The sequence below is a fragment of the Pinus tabuliformis genome, chromosome J (assembly GCF_031772625.1).
Source record: "Pinus tabuliformis cultivar Carrire ecotype Pingquan chromosome J, CPIR1, whole genome shotgun sequence".
NCBI classification, from domain to species: domain Eukaryota; kingdom Viridiplantae; phylum Streptophyta; class Pinopsida; order Pinales; family Pinaceae; genus Pinus; species Pinus tabuliformis.
Window position 1 is genome coordinate 1,161,320,730 of NC_142295.1, and position 25,706 is coordinate 1,161,346,435.

Consider the following 25,706-nt stretch of genomic DNA (forward strand, 5'->3'; position numbering starts at 1 on the left):
CACTTGACTTTACTCAAGTCCTTCTTTTTATTACCCTTCATTCATGCTGCAAGTGCCCCATCATCATCGAAAGACTCCTTATTTGGATGAATATCCTCGTCTCACAACTCTTCCTAATCTAATTCATGCCACAACATATCCCAGTCTAGCAGCTTCTCCCTCGCAAGGATCCCTTTGATGAAGGGATTCCATTCCTCGGTGAACCCTTTCAAGGAAATCCTTACCATATGTCCATTATAGATAGTCACACCGATGGAAGCAAGATCATCTTTGACCTGAGACAATATCATCAGATACGAGGTCACACTTTCACCCTTTATCATCATGGTGGGCTCCAACCTATCCTCCTATACCAGTACTCGGTTCTTGTTCTTATTTTGGAACAAATTTTGAAGAGGCATCCCCACTATGTGAATTCTTCTTCCCAAAAAATGAGTTATTAAGGAATCCTTCACACCATCTCAGATGATCAATCTTGCCCTCACCTCAATATATTCATATATTCCCATCTCCTTAGGTTCGGTTGGCTTCTTGATCCCTTCCTCAGTGAACCCCTAGATCATGTTGACCTGCAAGACCAACTTGATCCCTTCCTTCCAAGGACTATAGTTGGACAACCTCTCCATCCTGTCCTCATAGTAGAGACCTCCCTACAACTTTGACATTATAGTGATCCCTTCACTTACGATGTGACCAACTCCCTTTCACACTATAATTTGTTGCACACAACTCTCATTTACTTACTTCAAAAGTAGCTCTGGCACGCTCTAGGTTAGAGTCTTAAAATCATTTACACTACTAAACAAAACGTCTCAACCATAAACTGCTTTGCACAACAGAAATATAAAGTAGTAAATCACATATGCACAAGTATACACAATTTTTAACAAATATTGTACAATAATGTACAACCCAATCTTCGTTATATTAAACCAATCTGAAAAATACAACAGTTTATGGTATACAAGATACAATGAAAAAAGAATTTGCAACTTTTATGTCATATGTTGTCGTCCTCGTCCTTCGCTTCCGTACTACTCACTAGTAGTGCCTTAGTCCATTAAAGCCACTACACATCGAGACTCCATAAGGTTTGCCACCTAACACTTTTGCATGTCACTTCTGCTACCTGTACATGGGCTGATCAATATTCTCTCTGGGCAGGCATAATTCCTGAGCTCCAAACTGTCAGGCTAGTAGTCACCTTTGTCCATCAAAGTGTTGCACTTCGGCACCAAATTCCAATGTTCACCCAATATTCATCTCCTCTTCTTCTCTTCAAGATAGCCTGTCTTGTTCTACCTTGGGTAGCCAACACACTACCCTCCACCAGATCAATGTCACCCAACCTATAGAGACCATGCTCTCTAACTCTGAGTACAATTCCATCTGACTTAGAGCCTCTGGGCTTGATTTTTGCCTTCCCATCCTAGAGAAAGACCTCAAACCCATTCCTCTCGATCATAAATATGGAAATCACACTATATATGAGTCCTGGTATAAACAATACATCCTGGACCTACATCACATGTCTTGTCTCCATCCTGAATGGCACAATTCCCGATTCTCAGATCTCCAACTAGCTCTTGTCGCCCAACACCATGTGTTACTTTGAGTCCCATTTAGTTAGAGTCTCAAAAAACTCGTGTGACCATTTCATATTCTTCGTCGCATCACTGTCCATGTACCATCCATCATCATTGAGAGTACCCTGCGAGAAATGAGAAATCATAGCAAAGCCCTCTTCCAATGTCCTAGTGAGATCATCTATCTTAGCTAAAGTGGAAACACCAGTGACCTGCTTTGCTTTCCTCTTCTCATCATCTCCCCTCTTCTTCATCAGATATCTTGACAAATAATGACCCATCTTGCCATAGTTGAAACACTTGACTTTACTCAAGTCCTTCTTTTTATTACCCTTCATTCATGCTGCAAGTGCCCCATCATCATTGAAAGACTTCTTATTTGGATGAATATCCTTGTCTCACAACTCTTCCTAATCTAATTCATGCCACAACATATCCCAGTTTAGCAGCTTCTCCCTCGTAAGGATCCCTTTGATGAAGGGATTCAATTCCTCGTTGAACCCTTTCAAGGAAATCCTTACCATATGTCCATTATAGATAGTCACATCGATGGAAGCAAGCTCATCTTTGACCCGAGACAATCTCATCAGATACGAGGTCACACTTTCACCCTTTATCATCATGGTGGGATCCAACTTATCCTCCTATACCAGTACTCAGTTCTTGTCCTTATTCTGGAACAAATTTTGAAGAGGCATCCCCACTATGTGAATTCTTCTTCCCAAAAGAACGAGTTATTAAGGAATCCTTCACACCATCTTGGATGATCAATCTTGCCCTCGCCTCAATATATTCATATATTCCCATCTCCTTAGGGTCAGTTGGCTTCTTGATCCCTTCCTCAGTGAACTCCTAGATCATGTTGACCTGCAAGACCAACTTAATCCTTTCCTTCCAAGGACTATAGTTGGACAACCTCTCCATCCTGTCCTCATAGTAAAGACCTCCTTACAACTTTGACATTATAGTGATCCCTTCACTTACAACGTGACCAACTCCCTTTCACATAATACTTTGTTGCACACAACTCTGATTTACTTACTTCCAAAGTAGCTCTGGCACGCTCTAGGTTAGAGTCTTAAAATCATTTACACTACTAAACCAAAAATCTCAACCATAAACTTCTCTACACAACATAAATATAAAGCAATAAATCACATATGCACAAGTATACACAATTTTTAACAAATATTGTATAATAATGTACAACCCAATCTTCGTTATATTAAACCAATCTTAAAAATACAACAATCTATGGTATACAAGATACAATGAAAAAATAATTTGCAACTTCTATGTCATATGTTGTTCTCCTAGTCCTTCATTTCCGTACTGCTCAGTAGTAGTGCCTTAGTCCATTAAAGCCACTACACATCGAGACTCCATAAGGTTTGCCACCTAACGCTGTTGCATGTCACTTCTGCTACATGTACATGGGCTCATCAATATTCTCTCTGGGCAGGCCTAATTCCTGAGCTCCAAACTATCAGGCTAGCAGTCACCTTTGTCCATCAAAGTGTTGCACTTCGGCACCAAATTCCAGTGTTCACCCAATATTCATCTCCTCTTCTTCTCTTCAAGATAGCCTATCTTGTTCTACTTTGGGTAGCCAACACACTACCCTCCACCAGATCAATGTCACCCAATACTTCATTGGCAGTTCTTCTCCTGGGATGGAACCTTCGCCTCTTCATAAAGTCCTCCACACGGAACTAACATGCTGCAATATCAAACTGATCAACCTCAGTCACTCCTTGACCCAACACACATCAAACTTCTGCTCCAACTCTGTTTTTCCATGCTTCCATTAACTGTCACTAGTTAGGGCTTCTTCAGCAGGCTACTACAACCTTCACCAACCCTTGAACAACCCTCAAACAGACTCAATACACTGCGACATCTACTTAGAAGATACATCCTCTACCACATTGTTCTTGTAGGCTTAAACCAACCCCTTAAACCCTCCTCCGCACACCTTGTTGTGGTCTTATGGCCTCTAGCCTAGCACACAACAAGTCTATTAATAATGGCCAGCACTATTGGGTAGATTCTCTCCCCAACCACTGCTCCAAAATAGACTTACAACGAGGCTCTTCAACTCGGCCTAGACTCCAATAGCCTTGGCCTACACTATAGCAATTTTAGACCCAAATACAATCCTCCCACTTCATTATTCAGCCTGCTTCTTTGTTGCAGCTAAGGCTCAAAAGTGTCCTTGTGAACGAGCTCCTCTTTGGTGTATAATGTGTTGCACACTGGATGCCTTAATGACTCCAACTCACCCTTTATTTATACACCAATAAAGGGGCTCCACAAATTCATGAAGAGACACATCTATCAAACAATTTTACTTCAAGCCTACATGACTTGAATACCAATAATTATTTTTCAACTTCAAAAATTCATTTCTCCATTTTTAAAACTCAAAATTTGATGATTCTCAAAGCGTTGGATTCTCCTTTCCACCCTCTATCATCTCATGCCATCACATGTAGAAATGTGCTTCTGGAATTACCCCAAACACGATTGGGTGAAAAACCCCATCCTTGGGTTCCAAGCTCACAAGTGAACCTTGTGGCACTTTTCCCTCCAAACCCTAAACCCTAGGGCTTGGAGTACCTCCCAAGATACACAAATCAACACTTATGGGTGCCTGCATTATATTTTGATGTGTTTTCATTCCAGGAACCTAACAATGTATTCAAAAGATTCCTTCTGAAATCATAGCCAATAATACTTATTCTTTATGGCTATTATCATTTTATAGTAATGCGTATGACATGAGTAAGGTCTCTTTTGAAACTCATTCATGATGAGCTTCCTTAAGCCAGCTACACTAATAACACGCTTATTATCTTTGAATAGTAGCATGCCATAATTAATGATTTTTTAGCTCTTTCTATTTTATCCCTTTGGATCCTTTTGCAAACATTCCTTCAAATGTTGATAAGGCTCATCATGAAGCAACGACTCCTTGATCATTTCCTTGATGGAAAATTCACAAGTTCTCATGCATACTAAATGGGCCACTTGAAAACATCTACTAAGTGCTTCTACTACCTTATTTTCCTTACCTTTGATATGCCTTATCTTAAAATCGAATTCAGTTATCAAGGCCAACTATCTGGATTGTATAGCACTTAACTTGGGTTGGTCAAATAAGAATCTCAACCGTCCATGGTCTAACCTCAACAAAAAAATTCACCCAAGCAAGTAATGCCTCCACACTTTTAAGGTGTGTGCTATTGCTACAAGCTCTCAGTTATGATTAACATATTTCTTTTCATGTTCATTTAATTTCCCTGAATCATAACAAATCACATGTGCTTCTTGCATCAGGACTCCACCTTCTCATTCCTTACAAGAATCAATAAAAACCAAAAAGTCATTCCCTTGATCTATTATTCTCAAAATGGGTACAATTGTGAATAATTTCTTAAATTTCTCAAAACTAGGTGTATACTATTATTTCCATTGAAATTTGATACCTTTCCTTTGTAATGATGTGATTGGATGCTTTATGCTTGAAAAGTTTCGAATGAAACACCCATAGTACCCAACCAACCCCATGAAGGATCTGACCTCTTTGACATTCCAGACAGTAGGACACTCCATTATTCCCTTGATCTTTTTGAAATCTAAAACCACTCCTTTTGAAATGACATGCCCCTTGTATTGAACTTTTTTTGGAAGAATACACATTTGCTAAGTTTGGCATAGAAGTTATGTTCCCTCAGCAATTACAACACTGCTTTCAGATGTTCTTCATGCTCTTCTTTGGTTTTTGAGTGAATCAATATGTGATCCACAAAAACCAATACAAATTTGTTGACATAAAATCTAAGGACATTTCTCATCAAGCACATAAATATGGTTGGTGGATTTGTGAGTCCAAATGATACCATGACAAACTCACAATTCCCTTATCTCATCTTAAATGTAATGTCATGGATGTCTTCATCCTAAATTCATATCAGATGGTACAAAAACCTGAAACATGTTTTTTAGAACATCATAACTCTTCTTAGTCGATCAAAAAATTCATCAATCCTAGGAAGTAGGAACGTGTTCTTCACCGTGGCTTTATTCAACTGCTAGTAGTCAAGATATGTCACAATGTGTCATAATTCTTCTTTATAAATAATTCTTCTTCTTCTTCAACTCTACAAGTTCTAGATTATTCATATGATATGGAGATTTCAAGGCTAACAGTTCCCCATTAATCAACTGAATGGTAAAGTTGATTCCCCTCTTATGTTATAATCCCAATATTTCTTGTATATATGCATCACTAAACTTATTTAACACTGGGTGAGTTTACATTCCAACCTCATTTCTTTCTGACTCGCCAGTCACTTGGACTGCATACATTTCACACCCTTTCATACAACCTCTTTTCAATTGAAATTTTGATATTTTCCTAAGTGTGACAAGACTTTTTTATCCCCTATAGTGTCATTTATTTACCATCATCACTAAGGCACATTAGTGAATTATTGTAGCAATAAATTTTGATTTTATTTGATGCTAACCAATCCATGTTGATTAAAACATCATACAATCCCAACGATAAAATGTTAAGAACGGTTGATGTAGATATCCCACTTATGATCACCGTGCATGATTCCACCATATCCATCAGCCATCTCTGGTTCTCATGGTCAACTAAGCCAACCATGATTTCTCATGGGTTTTATTTTGCAGAGAAAATTTCTTTGCGACCTTTAGGATGATATGGTTGAAATTAGAAAATAGGTTAATTAAAATAGAAATAGGTCGGTTAATGACCATACCCTCCATCTCGATTACTGAAGCTTGATGGTTTGTGTGCCTATTATCTAATATGGTGTATGTTCATGGTATATTTTAAGCCACATCATTCACAATTGTAGCCTCTTGAACATTCTAGAACATTATGACATTCTTCTATTCTTAAGGACAATTTCTTCGCAGATGTTTGTCTCCTCATGCCCAACATTACATGGGCCCTTTTTAGAACCCTTCAGCCTCCTATTTTTCTAGTTTCATGGGCCAATTTCTATGAGAAATAATGCATTTTTTGTTGATGTTCATTATTGGTAGGATTGGTGAACTTCATATTCCTCCCTCCTTGATTATATCTTAAGAATTTCATCCCTTTTCCCTGGAAGTTGGTCTTAACTCTCCTCTTCACTCTATTTGGGGTTTAGCTTTGTTTGAAATTCTCATAGTAATAATTTTCCTTTCAAATATTTTCCTCTAATGTTCTTGTCTCATCAACACAATCTTATCATGGTAAGCTTGTGGTAACTAACTAGGCTACCTTTCAATCTTCACCTTCACATCTTTGATATATGGGCCATACCTGGAAAACTCTAAAATATGTATTATTGTATTCATCATGAGTAAGATACCCTATCATATTCTCATGTAATTCTTTAACTTGCTATTGTAGCACCTTTTGGACAAGTACTTCTCCTAGAAATATTTCTCAAACTTTCTCCATGACAGTTCCTTCTCCCTAATTTTCTTAACATTTCTCAAATCCTCTCACCATATATCATCTTTTCCCTTCAAGCTAAAAGTGGCTACTTTGATTTCATGTTTCAGAATAATCATGCATTCTAAAGTATTTCTTCATTCCCAAAAACCAAGATCTTTCCTCTTCGGCCTTCTTTATCTCTCCATTGAAGGTAGTGATATTTACTTTCTTAAACTCTTTTGACATCATGTTCTAACTTCTCCTTTGATGATGTTTAATTCCATTTGTAGTATCTGATAACTGAACATGGATGCTTGACTCCATGTTTGGAGTGTTGAGTGGGATTTCTCCTCTCATTATGTATTCTTTTCCTTTCCTATGACATTTCCTTAAATTTCTACCTTCTACCCTAATTTTCTCCAATTTTTGTTTCTGGATCTTGAATGGGGATTTACCTAGATTTGTTCCTTCCTATATAGTTTACACCAAGATCACATTGTTTCATCATTTTCATGTCTGATAAGCTTTGAAAAATCACTACATTCTCCTCTTCTTCCATGTCTTGTGATGTAACTATATTTTCATTGTCTTCCTTACAACTTCTCAATTCAACTTGCAAGCTCTTGAGAGTGTTCATCCAATCAAGAGAGTTTTCCTCTAACTTCTTCCCAAATGATTCCTCTTTTTTACCATCATGGTATCTATTTATGTCATACTATACCATTCCATTACTCATTCTCTATGTTTCTTGATACAATTTTTTGTCTTCTTATGTTTCTCTCTCTTTGTGTTGTTACACACACATGATTGTTAGTTAAATCAAACACAAATACATATATTTAGACATAACCTTTGCATATTTTCAATAAGAATAATCATCCAAAAATGGTTGTAAATTCAAACCCCAAGTTAATATGTAGGTTACAAGACATAAATATTATATTAGTAAAATGTCACACCAACAATCATATCAACTATAAATATAATATAATTAAACATGAGTATATGACAATTCAAATATTTGATTAAGTGTTTATCCTATTGGCATGTATGTGTGAGCTTCTTCAGGTCCAATATTGAACCTCACTTTGATACCACTTTGTAACAATCTCTTCCACCCCCTTGATTATATTTTGGGATGCGAGAGTTGTTACTTACTGAATTGACTAGACCTCTAAGGTCTATTATGAGGACAGGGTAAAAAAAGTCCTCTTTTTACAACTGATCCAATTCTCGAAATAAATACCATCATCAAATTAAACTTGTTAATATATTTTTGGTGATAAAAAAATTATCTCAATCCAACTCCTATATTGAAAGTTATGTTCCTATAAATTCTAACTAATCAACTACGGACACATAAGCTTTGGGCTACCAAATAACATTTGCGTGGCACCCAATTCATTAGTTTCTTATCACATGGCATCCACGGGTGGTACATGTAGTGTAAAACACTATCATAACCTAAGCGCACATACTCATTAGGTATTTGTGAGGCCTACATGTGGCATTTGTCATCCACCCTATTGCCTCGCCACATCAACTCAAGCATAGTCCCACCTGGCTTTTTCGATCATGCATTGTATGATTTTCTTATTATATGAGATTCAATCCAACTATTGGTTCAAATGGGTCATCATATACCCATGCCACACCACTTAGATGTTGTATTTCTCACAATTCATAACCTTCATGGTTGGGTGGTGGCTGGTGAGTGATGGGACGGTAGCACAGTTCTAATATTCCAAGTTTTTCCCATTCCCACTCTTTCCCCTTTTATGCATATGCTAATTTTTTTTGTATACACAACCTTACAACCAATCGCCAACATTGGCTTGCAATGCATATCTCCACTAGATTAGGGTTCTACTAGTGCCTCCGTTGGGTTTGGCTATGTCTACATACATTTAGTTTGAGCTTTGTCACTCGCTTATCCCATTGGTCAAAGTATCATATAGTCAATTCAAGGCTACATTGTGTGAATCAAGGGTGGCCCCTTGCTCATGCTTGACTATTTGAAGTATTACAATGAACAATGGCCTAATCCCTAAAGCCCTGATCCGTCATCTATGTAGTTACAATTACAAAGGGACAACCTAGGCCACCAAAATACTAAAAATTATGGTTCCAAAGGCCTAGAACTATGAACTTTTTATGTAGACAAAGTAACCAGTACAGGTATAGGTATGGTTCATATATTTACTCATTAACAAACTTTCAAAGTATATCAGAGTATTTAGAAACACATAGTTTCATGTTCATCTTGAATATAACGATGAACAACATGGTCCAAATAGACATCAAAATTTATGAATACATAGAAAATCATTTCAATAATGAGCATAAAATTAAGCCTCACTACTTAGATATTGTTTATGTTTATCAACACATAAAGTATTGCATTATTCACATATAACAAGAATCAACATAGTCCATAAGATAACATACATGAGAAATTTACACTTATTTGTGTGTTTATATATGGATGGCAATTGAATAAGGGATTTAAACTCTCCACCGAACCATAGGCTAGCTACACCACAACTTTATTGTAGCCAAAAACCCCTAAGTTGGATCCAAATTCTAAGGTGATGCTTGCCCAACAAATTCACCCAAGTCCGAACTAGGTTATTGCTCAGTTTCAAGAATCTGAGTCTATTATCAACGTGGTTTATTAACTGTATTTTCAAGGGAATCATTGCAGGATCTAATGGCCCACTATCTAGGTGGTTTACCAACCTTCCCAAAAAGAACTATAGTGGTTCCATTACCCTAAATAGTAGTTTATAAGCCTTACAACAAGCACTCAAGTGATTTATCAACCCTTTTAGAAAGAACAAAGTGGTTTATTAGCTTATTTAGTAAGCACTTAGTGGTTTGTCAACTTACATAGAAAAAATCAAAGCTCAATCCTACACTAAGCATCCCACATGTTGGTTAGGATTGGACAACATAATCTATTGACCCAACACATCAATACAATGGAAACAAGCCAAGTTTCTGAGCATCGAGCTGAATTACATCTCTAATGTTGCTTACGTGCACCCATTCCAATGTCTTTAAAAAATATTTCACTATAGTATCTCCCTTTTTTAGCACTCCCTTTTCCATCTCACACTTTATTTTCCTTTAGACCCGTCATATTCTTGCATGAGACTATTGAGCTTCCCTCATGTCACGGAATCAAGAAGATGTGAGCATTTCCTCTTTACCAAACACCTATGCACCATGTGTTAGGTGGTGCCTTCATATGTCATGCCATCAAAAACCACTCTCACACTTCTACTCTCTCCCACAAATTTGTATGCATCTATCCCTCCCTTTAGGGAAACATTCCATATTTTTTTATTCATTCCAACAAAACAAATTAATATTTAAATCATTTACAAGATTTGTCTTAGCTAGTTGTGGTTGCCTTGCTATCATTTACAATTATGAAAAACCTAACCTCCTCCTTGAGGTAACCTATGGGGTTGGGTGTGTTACACAAATGGTAATATAGCTTGTGGGAAATAGAAAAGCTCCTAGTAATCATGCAATTGACCCAACGAGCATGGAATACAACTTGATGGGTAAGCCAATATTCCTAAGAAATTGACTCAAATAAAGGCTATTGAGCATGGAAATGACGAAATTGTATATGTTGGGTAATTTTGTGACCTTTATGAGAGATAATCTCACCTAACAACCAAAAAACAATTAATAGAAACTCCCTAAACTATTGCAATGAACCTAGAATGAAGTCCTTTGATATCATACCTTAGAAATGCATAAGTTGTTGGAAATAATTTTTTTTTTGGACAATTACCTTGCTCATTGTTATAGACATTTTTGGGCACTGCAACCTCAATCATAAATGTCCATAAACCAAGGGCTCTTAAGTCTTTAAAAGCGTTGTTCCAACCTCTAAAAGAACAAGGTCAATTGATTACATCTTTTCCCAGAAGTTCTCCATGAAAAACTACTCAGAACTGGTCAAAACTGGACCATCTTACCTGCTCCATGGTCAAAGTGCACTGCATCCCACCTAAATACACACAGTAGGTGTGATGCATCATGAAAAGCCCTTATATGGGGTGCGATGGGCGAGAGTGGACAAATGGCAGGGTCAATCTGCAAGGTGGAGGATCATGGAATCTTCTAGAAACTTCTCCTGTGACACTTGCCTCTCTGTATTTGCCCAGGGATGAGTAAGAGATCATCAATCTCCAAGTGGAATCAAGAAATATCAGAGAGAGGACACTAATCAACTCTCAAAAGTTGAGTCACCCCCCTTGCAAACATCTATATATGGATCCCTCATCCCAGAGATCCGGAGGCTGGAATTTTGTATCTTGTAAGGAAGTGTTGTTGGTTTCTTGGTGCAATATCATAGTGTTGGGTGATCTAAGTTTTTCATGAGGTGAAGAAGGGCTTTCTTGCTAAGAGGATGACGCTAGGTCAGAACAATTGGTTGTAATCCTCTTTTCTCTTTCTTGATTATCAATAAAGCTATTCAAGTTTTCCTCCACATTCTTGTATGATTGATGTTATGTGCATTTGTGTGGTCAATATATATCTGATCCTATATTGTTTATGATAATAGATCTATGTTCTTGGATAGTGTTATGATGCATTGATTCTACAGGTTCTCTTTGAAGCTGGGTAGACAAGGAAGGGAGTAGCAAAGATCTATCAAAAGGGAGAGGAATCAAGCAAGGAACCAAGCACAAGACAGAGGTTGGTCTCCTTATTCCCATCTTATCTATTTCTCATAAAGGAAAATGAAAGTAGTTTTAGTTTGTTTGTTTCTAAGGTAGCTACCAGCCTTAGTGGGACTAGCAGCTCTGCATAGACACTAGTTTTCCCAATAACAAAATGGCGACTCCACTGGGGATCGAATAGATTGTTTGTTTATATACATTTGTTTTCTTTATAAATTTACAGATGGAGCCTGAAGTCAAGCCAACTAGCCTTCGAACTGCATTTGCTATGCAAGTGCAAAGTAGATCAATGCTGCTTCAGTCTATCTCCGGGTTTTGTTTATGAACTGAACAATTGATTTACAAGCTCTCTAATTGCCCTTGTGGTGGCTCTAGTAACCTCTTTAGATCTACCCCTGTGATTGATTTACTAATTACCACTTGCTCGGCCTAAATCCCTGAACTGAGCTGCAAACTGTGACCTGGAACCCAGTTAAAGTCTCGTCCCTGGTCCAGCGCACTGTCTCTTATGTGAATTCTAGATGCATCGCACTTCCCGAGTGTAGTAGGTGCGCTGCATCTCTAGTTCACTATGTTACAGGTGCGCTGATCAGACAAGGCCTTTCCTGCTCCTAGATTTGGTTTCTGTGTTCACTCTTTTAAGCTCTATTCAAGAGTTTTGCTGCCTATAGTCAGTACACCTCTGTTGAAACCCCCTTCCTTGCCATTATTCCCCCTCCATTTTGCAAAGGACTGTAAATTTTTTTATGTATTTTGAGCCATTTTTAATTCTCTTTTACAAAGAAGTAGCGTAATCATACTATCGTTTCTTGATTTGAAAGTGTCACAAGTGTCGTTTTCAGTCATAGAAGAGAATCTGATTGTTCTTGATAGTCGATTACAATGTTACTCTTGTATTTGATTTGAATTAGTAGTTTTTCAAGTGTCGAAAGCAAGTTTTCATTTCCAAATCGCAAAGTGTCGTCATTGTCCTCATTTTGTCTTGAAAAGAAACTTGTTAGTAACATCGCTTTGAAAAATAATTCAGATTTGCGCTTAGCTTTCTTTTTATCATTCACACATTAAGAAGGCTGAAAACAAATACATGCACGTGCATTTTGCATTTAGACTGTTTGTTGGTTTGATTTAGGACAGTGCATATAGTGTGTGCTCTCTACTCTATGTTGAAAGAACGTCATCTCTCTTTCCTTAGAAGCTAGGATTTTCATTGCAAAAAGAAGATTAAACGACTGTTTATCATCTTAGATTGCATTTTAGGAATTGTATATCTACATCATGTGGTGAGCCTGAAAGGAAAATTTCTTAAGCAAGATCAACTGTAAAATAAATTCAATGAATCTAAAAACGCTTTGGAACCTAACGCACAACATCTAGAAGCCTAGGCTAGAGACGTATTCCAGCGTCGTAAAGCCTGGTAACTATTGTTTTCATTGTTAGTTGGGTGATTCCTCCACTTTGAGATGATAAGTGCCAGTACGAACTTGTGCTCCCACGTACCGTCAAGTATATATTGGGAGACCACAATAGGCTTTATCCTTTATCCATAGGAAGCCATGTCTACCGCCCTATCGATCACAATGCACTGAACACAGCATTCGGGAAGATTGACTGCCGTATCGTAAAAAGTATTCTGTAGTTTTCTGATTAGTTTGATAATCCCTCTGTCTAGATTTCCAGAGCAGTCTCTTTCGTTCCTTTTTAGACTCCTTAAAGGAAAAGGCCCATCTGAGCACTTGTCACTTCAGGCTCATTAAAAATCGAAGGCGACTAGAGTCATCTTTTGTTTATTCTCGACTCTTTAAAATTGAAAAAACAAGTTGTGTCAAAGCATCTAAAATTTATTTTAAACGGAATAAATATCACCTTTCCTACGTTGGTCTTAGGTTAAGAAAAATGGAGTCCACCAACCAAGGAATTCCCCTTGGAGGAAATCCTAGTCCTTTCTCTTCTTGGGGAGATGTTGGTGTGCCCCATATGGCCACATTGTCGCTTCCAGGACTGACAATCGGCTTGCCCGTATGGCTCTTCTCAACCTCTGTCGTTCAGAACACTGTGATTCCTGCACAATCAAGTCAACAAATAAACGATACCAGAGTTACCCCCAACCTTCTACTTCATCCAATTCTTCCTCTCCTCCTTCCTCTTCGCTTGATGAAGCTGGTAAAGCCAAAAATCAAGTAATCGAGAAGAAGAAGGAGAAGAAGAAGAAGGAGCCAAAGGCAAAAAGGGGCGACCAGGCGTCGTCTAGCGAAAATACACACACTGCACCATCCAGGCCTAAATCGCCATGTGTCATTTGCAAAGGAGACCACTATCATCGAGATTGTCCTTACATCCCTCGGATCTTAAGGGACTGGTCTCCTCGTTTGCACAATCCGGTGTCGTCATCCCCTGATGATCATGTTTAAGGGACACCGTAAACTAGTGAAAGTGAAGCCCCTGGAGAAAAAGGAAGATGTAAATTTCCTTGTAAATTATGTGAAGGCGATCACGCCATCCATCGTTGTCCCTTCTTAGACGAGGCTAAAAGAGTTTTTGACGACCGTCTAGTTTCACCGTTACGACTTCCTCCTGGATATAAGAAGCTCTTGCCGAGTCCATCACTAGTTGAAAATCTGGCTGACACGCCCTTGTGGTCAGCCAAAGCATCTATCATTGAAGATAAACCATCTGAATCCATACCAGACGAAAGTCAAAAGTTCGAGGCGGTAGTTGACCCAGTCTTGCCTTCAGAGGATCCATCTTCAAATGATACAGTCACTGAAGAGAACAAGGATGACACCGTCCAAATTCTTTTCATAAGCACAGACTCTGATGAACATGGGGGCAGTCTACCCATTCTTTTACCGCAGCAAGGAAGTTCGTCAGAGTCGTATCCGGCCGTCTATTCGGTCCCACCTCCAAGCAACCTAGTTGTTTCCTTTGATTGGAATCTACTAGGCAGACTCCGTTTACCGGCTAGTGTACCATTTCGAATCATTGCTCAAATATATAGAGTGGTCATGGCCGATACCACCATAGATGAAGGGGCTTCTATGAGTATCCTTTCCTCAACTGCTTGGAAAGCGCTTGGTTTGCCATCGCTTTTGCCTGAGATGAGAAATCTAACAGGCTTTGACAAAGGAACCAGTCGACTGTTGGGGATCCTTCCCAATGTGCCAATAACATTGAGAAGGAAAACCGTTCACATGAACGTAATGGTAGTCCAAGGACCCCTAGATTATAATCTAATCCTTGGACGAGAATATATTTATTGCATGGGAGCCATTGTCTCCTCACTCTTTAGAGTAATGTGTTTTCCGCATGAAGGAAGAGTGGTCAAGCTCATAGACCAGCTTTCATTCCCCAGTTCACACATAGCAAATAGTCATATACCAACACTGAATGGTCTTTTCACGCAAGGAATGTCTCATCAATCCCCAGTCCGTGCTCTTGATGAGCGCGAGTGATTCAGAGGATATGACTAAAACCCAGGGGGCATGCACCCTGGCCTGTTTCGACAGGAGAACCTTGGGTATAGGGTAGGTTTCTACAAAGGATATATGACTGGCTGACACACCCGTCCATTTTGGAAAATGGGATTAGACCGAAATAAGATACTTCTATTAAGGTAGGCCTTTCTCGATAGAACAAATGTTTTGTCTGCAAATTGAGGGGTAACTTGTAAAAGGTAGGCCTTTCCCGATAAAACAAGTGTTTTGTCTGCAAATTGAGGGGTAACCTAGAAACTCTACTTCGCTATACTTGGGGGCATGCAAACCTTTTGGCATGCAAGCGAAGAGCGGCCATTTATTTTTTAAATTTATAGGTCCTCTAACCCTTTAAACTCGTAGGATTGGTCGTTTCCTAACTTGCATAAAGAAAGGATGTGGGGCAAAGCTTTGAAAAAATGTCGTGTTATAAGAGACATCCTTATTATACGACTGGATCAAGCAGTTTTAACGCGGAATTCAAGATCGTCAAAAAATAAACATAAGCAATGAGCAAATGTTCCCCCAGAGTTTAAGCTCGTTAAATAATGAACCAATTTCCGGTAAATAACCATTGTGAATGATTACCATCAGCCTTTGAAGCCTTGGTCGTGTTCTCATCATCACCTCCACTTTGTTTTGGCCGATCATTCACCTCCATTTGATTGTTTACCTTTTTGAGGAACAGCTGCGAAGAGTGATCCTGTTATAAACCTTACCTGGAATCAGCTGCTACCCGTATTTATCACTCATTCCTCAAAAAACGAGTCTCCTTTAAGCTCTTTTCAACTGACTCGTAAAATATGAAAAGATTGCTGAGCCATTGGCCTCTCCAGCTCGTTAAAGGGACTGGAAGTGCTATCCCTCCTTTAGATTTTAATCTTTTTGGACTTGAGAGATTATTACACAAAAAGATCGAGCGCTTGCTTTGTTCGGCTCGTTAAAAGTACTGAAAATCCATCCCTTTTGTATTGTTTTATACTTTTTCGGACTCAAGGGATTATATGACAGAAAAGGATTATTGGTGTTTTCTTTACATCCCTTTTTTCAGACTCTCTAAAATTGAAAAGGACCGAGTTATCCTTGTCATTAAACTCGTTAAAACCGAATAGCGACAAACTTGTCCATATAGACAAGAACGAGTTTCACTATCGCTAGGCTCGTTAAAACGTAGCGATGGGTTTGCCCGGAGGGAATATTATAGAACAAGCATATGTTATCCTCCTCAACCTTGACAAAAATAAAGAGGTACTGGTCAGCAATGACTGGGGAAAAAATTGGGAAGAAAACTTGAAGAAATTTTATTGGTAGCAAGTCGCTCTTGAACATGACACTTTCACTCCGCATCCAAGTCGGGTTGGGTTGTTCCATTCACTAGTCACATCACCATGGTTCCGTCACACCATCCATATTTGGGCTTAATGTTATCAATCCATCATGTCAGTGTCGCTGATATGTTCAAGAGAAGTTGCTTAGAGAATTCACCTGTGTCTCGCCCACTGCAATACATTTACACTCCATTCTTTCATGACCGCCACCCTGAACCTTATATCACCAAATCGTTTTCACCTCCATTAAAATCATTTGCTTTGTTCCATGTCATTGATGTGGGATTCACTAAGGCCCTCCTATGACAGATCACTTCTTGTCGACATCAGTTTATTATCCAAGAAGTCGATCTAGGAACAACCCTTTCAGTACTTTGAAGCTTGCATGCCTCAATGGCATGTTTCTCACTTCTGGCAACAAGTTTACATCAATGGCCTTCGACCGAAAGATTTTGCGTGGTGTTCGATGCCAAGTCCCTTATTCACACCACGTGAATTGTACTGTAGTACCTTGAGGGTCATCATCATTATCAGTGATTCCTCTCGCGCCTATTAATAGCTTACATCATTGGCTGGTAATCAGGCGATGTCTTTCCATGTTCGACTCCAGAACATCTCTCACATGGATCGACTTGTACTTTGAGTGAAGATCAGATGAGATTGAAGACCCCAAATCTAGTTTCATCCATCCGGGTTGCGATACATATTTAGGAAAATAAAGACATCAAATGTACATCATTACTGCACAGATAATCATCCAACCTAAGGGATGATGGCTCTACCAGAATCATCAATCTACACTCAGACGATTGTCTGTCTTATGTACATGAAAATGAATTTATAAAGCTGAGCATGGGAATAACCGCCTCAGCTGGATCATGAAAATATTATGAAGATAATGTATTGTATTGTATCTTATTACAGGTCGCCTTCTAGCTTGAAAGAACTTCAGATCCTCTTGATAAAGCATTTCACCCGACATCAACAGATTAATGACCTCATGCTTTAGGGGGCAACCGTTATAGACATTTTTGGGCACGGAAACCCAAATCATAAATTTCCATAAACCAAGGGCTCTTAAGCCCCTAAAAGTGTTGTTCCAACCTCTAAAAGAACAAGGTCAACTGATTACATCTTTTCCCAGAAGTTCTCCATGAAAAACTGCTTAGAACTAGTCAAAACTGGACCATCTCACCTGCTCCATGGTCAAAGTGCGCTGCATCCCACCTAAATACACACAATAGGTGTGATGCATCATGAAAATCCCTTCTATGGGGTGCGATGGGCGAGAGTGGACAAATGGCAGGGTCAATCTGCAAGGTGGAGGATCATGGAATCTTCTAGAAACTTCTCCTGTGACACTTGCCTCTCTGCATTCGCCCAGGGATGAGTAAGAGATCATCAATCTCCAAGTGGAATCGAGAAATATCAGAGAGAGGACACTAATCAACTCTCAAAAGCTGACTCACCCCCCTTGCAAACATCTATATATGGATCCCTCATCCCAGAGATCCGGAGGCTGGAATTTTGTATCTTGTAAGGAAGTGTTGTTGGTTTCTTGGTGCAATATCATAGTGTTGGGTTCTAAGTTTTTCATGAGGTGAAGAAGGGCTTTCTTACTCAGAGGATGACGCTGGGTCAGAACAATTGGTTGTAATCCTCTTTGCTCTTTCTTGATTATCAATAAAGCTATTCAAGTTTTCCTCCACATTCTTGTATGATTGATGTTATGTGCATTTGTGTGGTCAATATATATCTGGTCCTATATTTTTTATGATAATAGATCTATGTTCTTGGATAGTGTTATGCTGCTTTGATTCGACAGGTGCTCTTTGAAGCTGGGTAGACAAGGAAGCGAGTAGCAAAGATCTATCAGAAGGGAGAGGAATCAAGCAAGGAACCAAGCGCAAGACAGAGGTTAGTCTCCTTATTCCCCTCTTATCTATTTCTCATAAAGGAAAATGAAAGTAGTTTTAGTTTGTTTGTTTCTAAGGTAGCTACCAGCCTTAGTGGGACTAGCAGCTCTACATAGACACTAGTTTTCCCAATAACACTCATGGATACTATAACTATTAAGGAAATCCTCAAAAAAAAAAATTATAAATATTCCTTGGTAATTAAGGATTATATATAACCATTAAATTAAATAGAAGCTTCATTAATGAGCATACATATAAAACATACATAGTATTTTAACACCATAGAGAAATCCATACCCAAAGGCATAGTGTTTGGCCATAAAATACAAATCTAGTTTCAAACAAATGCTTAGTTTATTCTAGTAATCTTTACTCAAACTTCCATCCATTGCTCTCCATCTGTCCTCATCTCCTTGGCCTAAGAAAATCCCTTTCATTGTAAGAGTAAAACTATCAATAGAGAGAGATAGGGTAATGAGAAGGCCAATAGGAATGACCTTCCATTTCCCATTCCTCACTCTTGTCTCCACTATATGATTTTTTTTTTTCATTTAAAGGTCTCTTTTTTCTCCATGTTTTTACTTACTCACTTTTACATTGGCATTGTCTTTCATAGTTTGTCTAACACTATTTAATTAACAAATTAGCTTACAATTACTAATTCTTACGACCATTAATTTTTTTGAATCCCTTTCATATCACACCTCCCCTATGTTGGGGTATATTTCACTAAGTAATTCATTAAGGTCTCATCAAAAACTACACTTTGGCCATCATCAAGCCCTATTCCATAGATTATTGTGGGCACATATGATATATTTTCATTCATTAATAGACATTCCATATCACTAGGCACATTTTATAATTTTAGCATGGGCATCATGTATAATGACATGTGGCATTGATTCGATAATGGCTGGAGGATAATATGGATATTTACACTCAATTTTTGAAATTTTGTTTCCTAGGTATCCCTAGAGTGATTGTGTAATTACTCCAACACATTTAGTAGTTTCCACCAAACCTATAATGCCTAGCACTCATTAGCTGACTTTTAGTCATATTTTTGAGTCTAACTACATATACTTAAGTTTTTTGCATGTGAGAAATATTTCTAAATCCATTTACTTCCAGTTTAGTCCCTTTTAGGATATTTTGCTAATTTTAGGTCTCCTAGCCTAATTTTGACTCACTAACTAAGGAAAGTGATTTTGATTTATCTTGGGTGCATGTGCATGGAACCCCATCCTAATTCAATTTTGTACTTCCTCGTGGAGAGTCTAGATATTGTATTCATGTTTAGAAGTAATATATCATTAGATTTTATGGGTAATTTTAATTGTCTCCTTGGTTAATTAGTGAATTTCTTAGTAGCTTTATTCTCTCTTTTTTTTACAAGTAGCTCATCAAGTATTTTTTGAACACTTAGATCCTATGATTGTGCTTAAAATAGATGGTATTAGGGAATCAATAAGTTTACTAGAGATATTACTATTTCATTGTAGATTTGGCAGGCTTAGAACAAGCCACAAAGAATTGGCCAACTCACAGTGATCGTCACTCATTTAAATTATTTTTATTGGAAGCCAATGATCCTTCTATTATTGGATACTAAGAGACTCTATATGATTATAATGGCAACTAAAATTTAGTCTACATCATGCATTCGGAAATAAATACATAAATAGGATGGATGAATCCTATGGGATAACTTGTTTGACTAGCTACCCTTTTCATTTTTCTTCATGTTGACTCATGCTCAATACCTAGTGAAGTTTGGACAAAATTAGAGAGAGATTTTGGCAAGGAAGATTAGTTGAGATAACATACGCTATATAATGAGTTTCTTTCTTTAGTTCCCAACCATTTTGATACCTTATATGAATTCTCCTAAAGATTCAAGACTCTGATGACACATGTAAAATCTTGTAGAATAGATAGTAAGTTGCAAATTAAAGCCTCAATATACTATCTATGTCTCTTCCATCCATACTACTAAACTCTTCATGTGTAAGAATTCGAGTATTTCCATCTTTGGATGATGTAATTGAGTGCTTGATACAAGAGTGGAATATGCTCATACATATTGGGGCTCTCAAGCCTTCCATGCCTTATTCACTTAAAAAGGATGATAATAAGAAAGGTCAAACATAAAACAAGGGATCTTGATTATATATATGGAGAAAAGTCTCAATCTAGTAAGGACACTAATGTTCCCAAGGGAGATAAATATAAGAAGGAGAGAATAAAGTGCATTTATTGCAATAGGGGATTCTATTTGAAGAGTTAATTTATGTTGAAGACAACTAATCTTATGTTCAAGGTACTTCAACAACATAATCTAAAAGCTTGCATTCCAAAAAATGTTAACAAGAAGATTTTAGAAAAGCCACTAGAGGATCAAGGAATATATTATGATTTCACTACTATTTCTATATCAAATGATAAATGCATTTTAGGTTTAGGTTCCTCCAATTATATGGATGCATCAAATGCTTCTTATTTGATATCTGATACTAGTACTACTACAACAACTCCTCCAACACTTCTTTTTGAGTGAGATCTTGAACATGATTTCGCAAACTCTTCAAATCATATTTATGATGGATTTTTAATGTATAATTTAAAATTTCATTAACATCCATTACAAATATAGATCACATGATATGGAGGGTATATCATACTCTGCACTCAACTAATCAACTAGTGGGTGAAACTACCAAGTCACAAAGAACTATTTTTTAAAATTTTTGGTATTCCACCAACTTGCTATTGTTAAAAAGAAAAATGCTCCACCAAAAGAAAAAATATTGCTATATGATGGAATAGGATATCTCCATGAATATATTTTTGATGGGGTTGATCATGAGGAGGAAATCGTAAGTTTGGCTTATACAATTAACTCTTGAATGGTATTGAAAGCATTGATTGGTCACTATTGAAGAGAAAAATAATGTTTCCTTAGATTGTAATTTCATTTTTTGATTTCATTATAAAGAATCTTATCTATAAGCAAGGATTAAAGGAATTTCTCATGACTTATAAGCTATTGTGGGTTTCAACATGCTTAGAAGGATTTGATAAAAGTGTACACCGTGTTGGAATCAGATTTGGTCATCAAAAGTAGGCTTGAAAATTCAAATTGAAATCTTGTAACTTTGACAAATTTGGATATCATGTTTTTGGCCCTAGCCCGTGATCACGTGGACCAGCCATGCCCATGACCAAGGCGTTGTAGATAAGATGGGATAAAGGGGGTGGATGTATGCTAATATGTAGATGCTCTAGATATCGATATATCCATACATATTCAAAGCTTATCATAGTTTGGTAGTATGACAAGAGGAAAATTTTCCAGGTATCTTGACATTTAGGAATTTTGGTAGTGTGTGTGTCTAATTAAGATCAAATTTTTTGTATATATAGATATCTAAATAGGTAGGCACCCAAAAGTTTGTTTAAAATAACCCAAGATATTTTTGTATATTTTAGAAGGCCTAGATGGGTGGAACATTTCCTATCATATTGTTGGTGATACAGTTATGCAATGCATCTAGAAATACAAAAAATTACATAAGCATGCAATGAGATGAAAAATAAGAATCCTAGACTATGTTAGCAAGGTAGCGCATATGGATTTCACATGAGTCTATCCTAGACTATCCAAAGAACTGTGGGTGAAATGACATGTTGATATGGCATATTGATGTGTCATTACTAATGTGACATGAAGGATAGAATAAGATGACGTGACATTCTCACATGGCATGCAGATGTGGCATGATGAAGTAACATGATGAACCAACATAGTGACTAATTTAGCATATGTCATTGCATGCGATGTGGATATCAAGAGTCCAAAAGCTTGGAATTTTAAGAAATAACCCTTTTTAGGATTTTCTAGATGTTGGATGGTTTAGATATCTAGAGATCTAGATATTAACTTACACTAATGACGATAACAACAAGGCTCCATAGGACTGTTGTTGTTGACATGAAGGCTAGGTGGGTAGTTATGTGGAAGATGATGTGGAATCTCTAGAAGTTGATGATTCAAGAATTCAAAAATATGGCTTTCCGATAAAATTGAAATATGAAAATTTTCAAAATAAGTGATTCCCATATATTTGTATTAGACACTTTCAATTAAGGTAGTTTATGGGATCATCTAGTTGATAGATTTTCTTGACATTCAAAAATCCAAATATATGGAGATTCAAACTTTTTATAAAATTGGATGATTAGGATTTACTCAAGTTCATATATGACTTGGTAGCATAACATGCCTAGCTTGCAAATGCCACGTTATATGATGCTAGTAGATGGGCAAAGAACTACCATGTTTCAAATGAATAACATGTTAGTATGGTAGTGACACATAGACATAGAGTTTCCATGTGTCAATGGTTCAGTTTTGGATGCAATACTAAGAGGTGTAAAAAAATTTGAGTGTCATACCTTTTTATCTAGAGCTCATAATTTGCTGAAATTTATATCATTAAAAAATATCACACAATAAAAAATAATGGTGGTTTCGGAAAAAGGGTTTGATATTGTTAAAAGAATAGTATATTTAGATATCTCATCTCCATAAAATAATCTTTGGGTTTGGGCATGTCGGTACCCTCAAAATACTTAGAGTGGACTATGTGTGTTATAGTCCAAGAAGTAGTCACAAAAGTAATTTGTATTTCAATCAAATCTAAGGAAAATTGCAGCCAAAGTATAGAATATAATATATTTATTTATAAAACTATAATTTTATTATAAAATTAGTAAAAAGGTAAAAACATCATTCTTTATCTCCAAAAACTCAATTAGGCTAGTAGATATAAGCTTGTATGTAATTCTTCATATGGTAAAATCTTCAAGGTAGACACTAGAATTGCAAATAGGCATAAGAGCATAGACATTATCATTATTAAATAATACTAAATGGCTAGGGTAGTGGATGTTGTGAGTAGTCATGGCTAAGAAAGTGGTACTTCCAAAATAATCATTAATATCATGGTAAATGCTCTAAATTTACATAGATGATCTCTTTCATATTCTCACTATTACATAAATTATGACAAATTTTCTAATAATTTTCAATGTAAAATTTGATATTGCTTAATTTAATAAATTAAATAAAGTCATGAAACTTAAAATTTCGCAACCAATAAAAACTGGAATTAATAAATTTGAATAAATTTGAACTTGTAAACTCATCCAAAAAAATCAAACTATTGCACAAAATTTTAAGTCTAGTGAATATATAAAGCTCTTAAATAAAACTGAATAATAATTTATATTTTTAAATTAAATAATTTTTAATAATAAAAAAATAAAAATAAAAATTAATTAAATTAATTTAAACGATAAAAAATTATAAAATTCCATGAAAAAAACATATTTTGTCTTTATCATCCTAATAAGTTCTAAAGACTAAACATATTTCAAATAAAATCCAATCCAATCTAATAGAATCTTTCCTTTTCAACTTTTGCTTTTACTTTAGTGAAAAAAACCAATAACAATGAACATAGAGATAACAATAAACACCGCAAAGGTCCACGGCTCCCTGACCAGACCTCGATTTATCTTGTATTTCAACTGGAAATTTCGTGAATGTCAATTGTTTTTTATGTCTTTTATTTTATGTTTTAGGTAGATTTTTGAGCGTTAATTTTTTTGGGTTGTTATATGTAATTTTTTATTATAACAGTAAAAGATAAGTTTGGAGATAATTATCTTTAAAAAAATTATTATAATTTACTATTTTAGTTTTATAATACCAAAAATTATTTATATGATATATATCAATTATGTCTAACTAAAATTTCATTATTTTAATATTTCTTTATATTCTTTTTTATTTAAAATAATTTTATTTCCCTCCAATATATCAAAATAATGACAAGAAATAAGTACTCCAACTAAATATATTTTGTTTTATAACGAGCAACTTAAATATGTAAAAAAAAAACTCATCTATTTAACGTTTCTAAATTTTATGCAACTATCAAATACATTTAGAATCGAAAAAACGTTCTGTAAGATGTCAAATTCCAGGCCTGAACCACTCAATGCAACATATCAAATAACATATGGTATGGCTCATGGATGCAGAGTTGGTTAGATTATCAGTGTTTTTCTCGTCAAAAGATTTGCTTTAGTTGTAAATGTATCAGCATTCATCAACCACTTAAATTTTTGGTTGCGCCACTAAATAGTCGTTCTTTTAAGTAGATATAGTTTTAGATTAGTTTTATCATTTTAAAATAAAAGTGGTGTTGGAATATGAGATTTGATTTTTTATTAATTATTTGTTATATTAAAAAAATAATAATAATCATTTTGTTAAAAATTATATGATTTGATTTCCAAAATTAAAACATAGATCGAAAAAGTTCTCATATTAATAACCAATTTTAATATTAAAAAAAATTAAACTGATCACTAAATAAACAAATAAATTGTATAGTTGTTTGATTAAATTGTAGGAATTTGATTCTTGTTGGAAGCTAACTCTATAACAATTATTTTGATTATATTTTGATTTATGTGATTAGTGGTATAAATTAACATTTTTTTTAAAGAGTTTCCCAGATTATTTTGTTTATATAATTATGGAAGACAATTTATTTGCTATAGATATTATCAGATAGATAACCCGGGAAATTAAGATTAAAAAGATTATATTTTTCTTGTAATGGGAATATTAACATTGAACTCAATTTCATACTATGAAAAAGCTATTGAATTTTTATATCTTTATTACTATTGTAGTAAATCATTCAAAAGCATTAAAAAATGTATAACAATCTCTTTTAAGCAAAATATTTTGATAATAATATCTAATTTTCCAAAACTTCATCTACAACAAATAGAGTTTTAGACATTATGATAACAATAATAATTTTGAGAAACAAACAATCTCCCTTTATATATTTGTTTTTCTTATGTACACTGCATTATTAAAATAATATATTAGTGTTTACAAAATTCTATAGGATAAAAAAAAAGTAAATACAAAATTCTATATGATTAAAAACAGTAAATATGTAAACAATGAAAACTATATATATATATATGCATTGGAGTCTATGAAATCCATATATCTAATTAATAAATAAAATAACTTTTTTTATCGTAAAAACATAGAATTTCAAGTAAAATTTTAAATTCTTTTGATGTTTAAAATATTTTTTTGATTACATAACAATCTGAGACACTAGAATTCTACCAAATATTTTT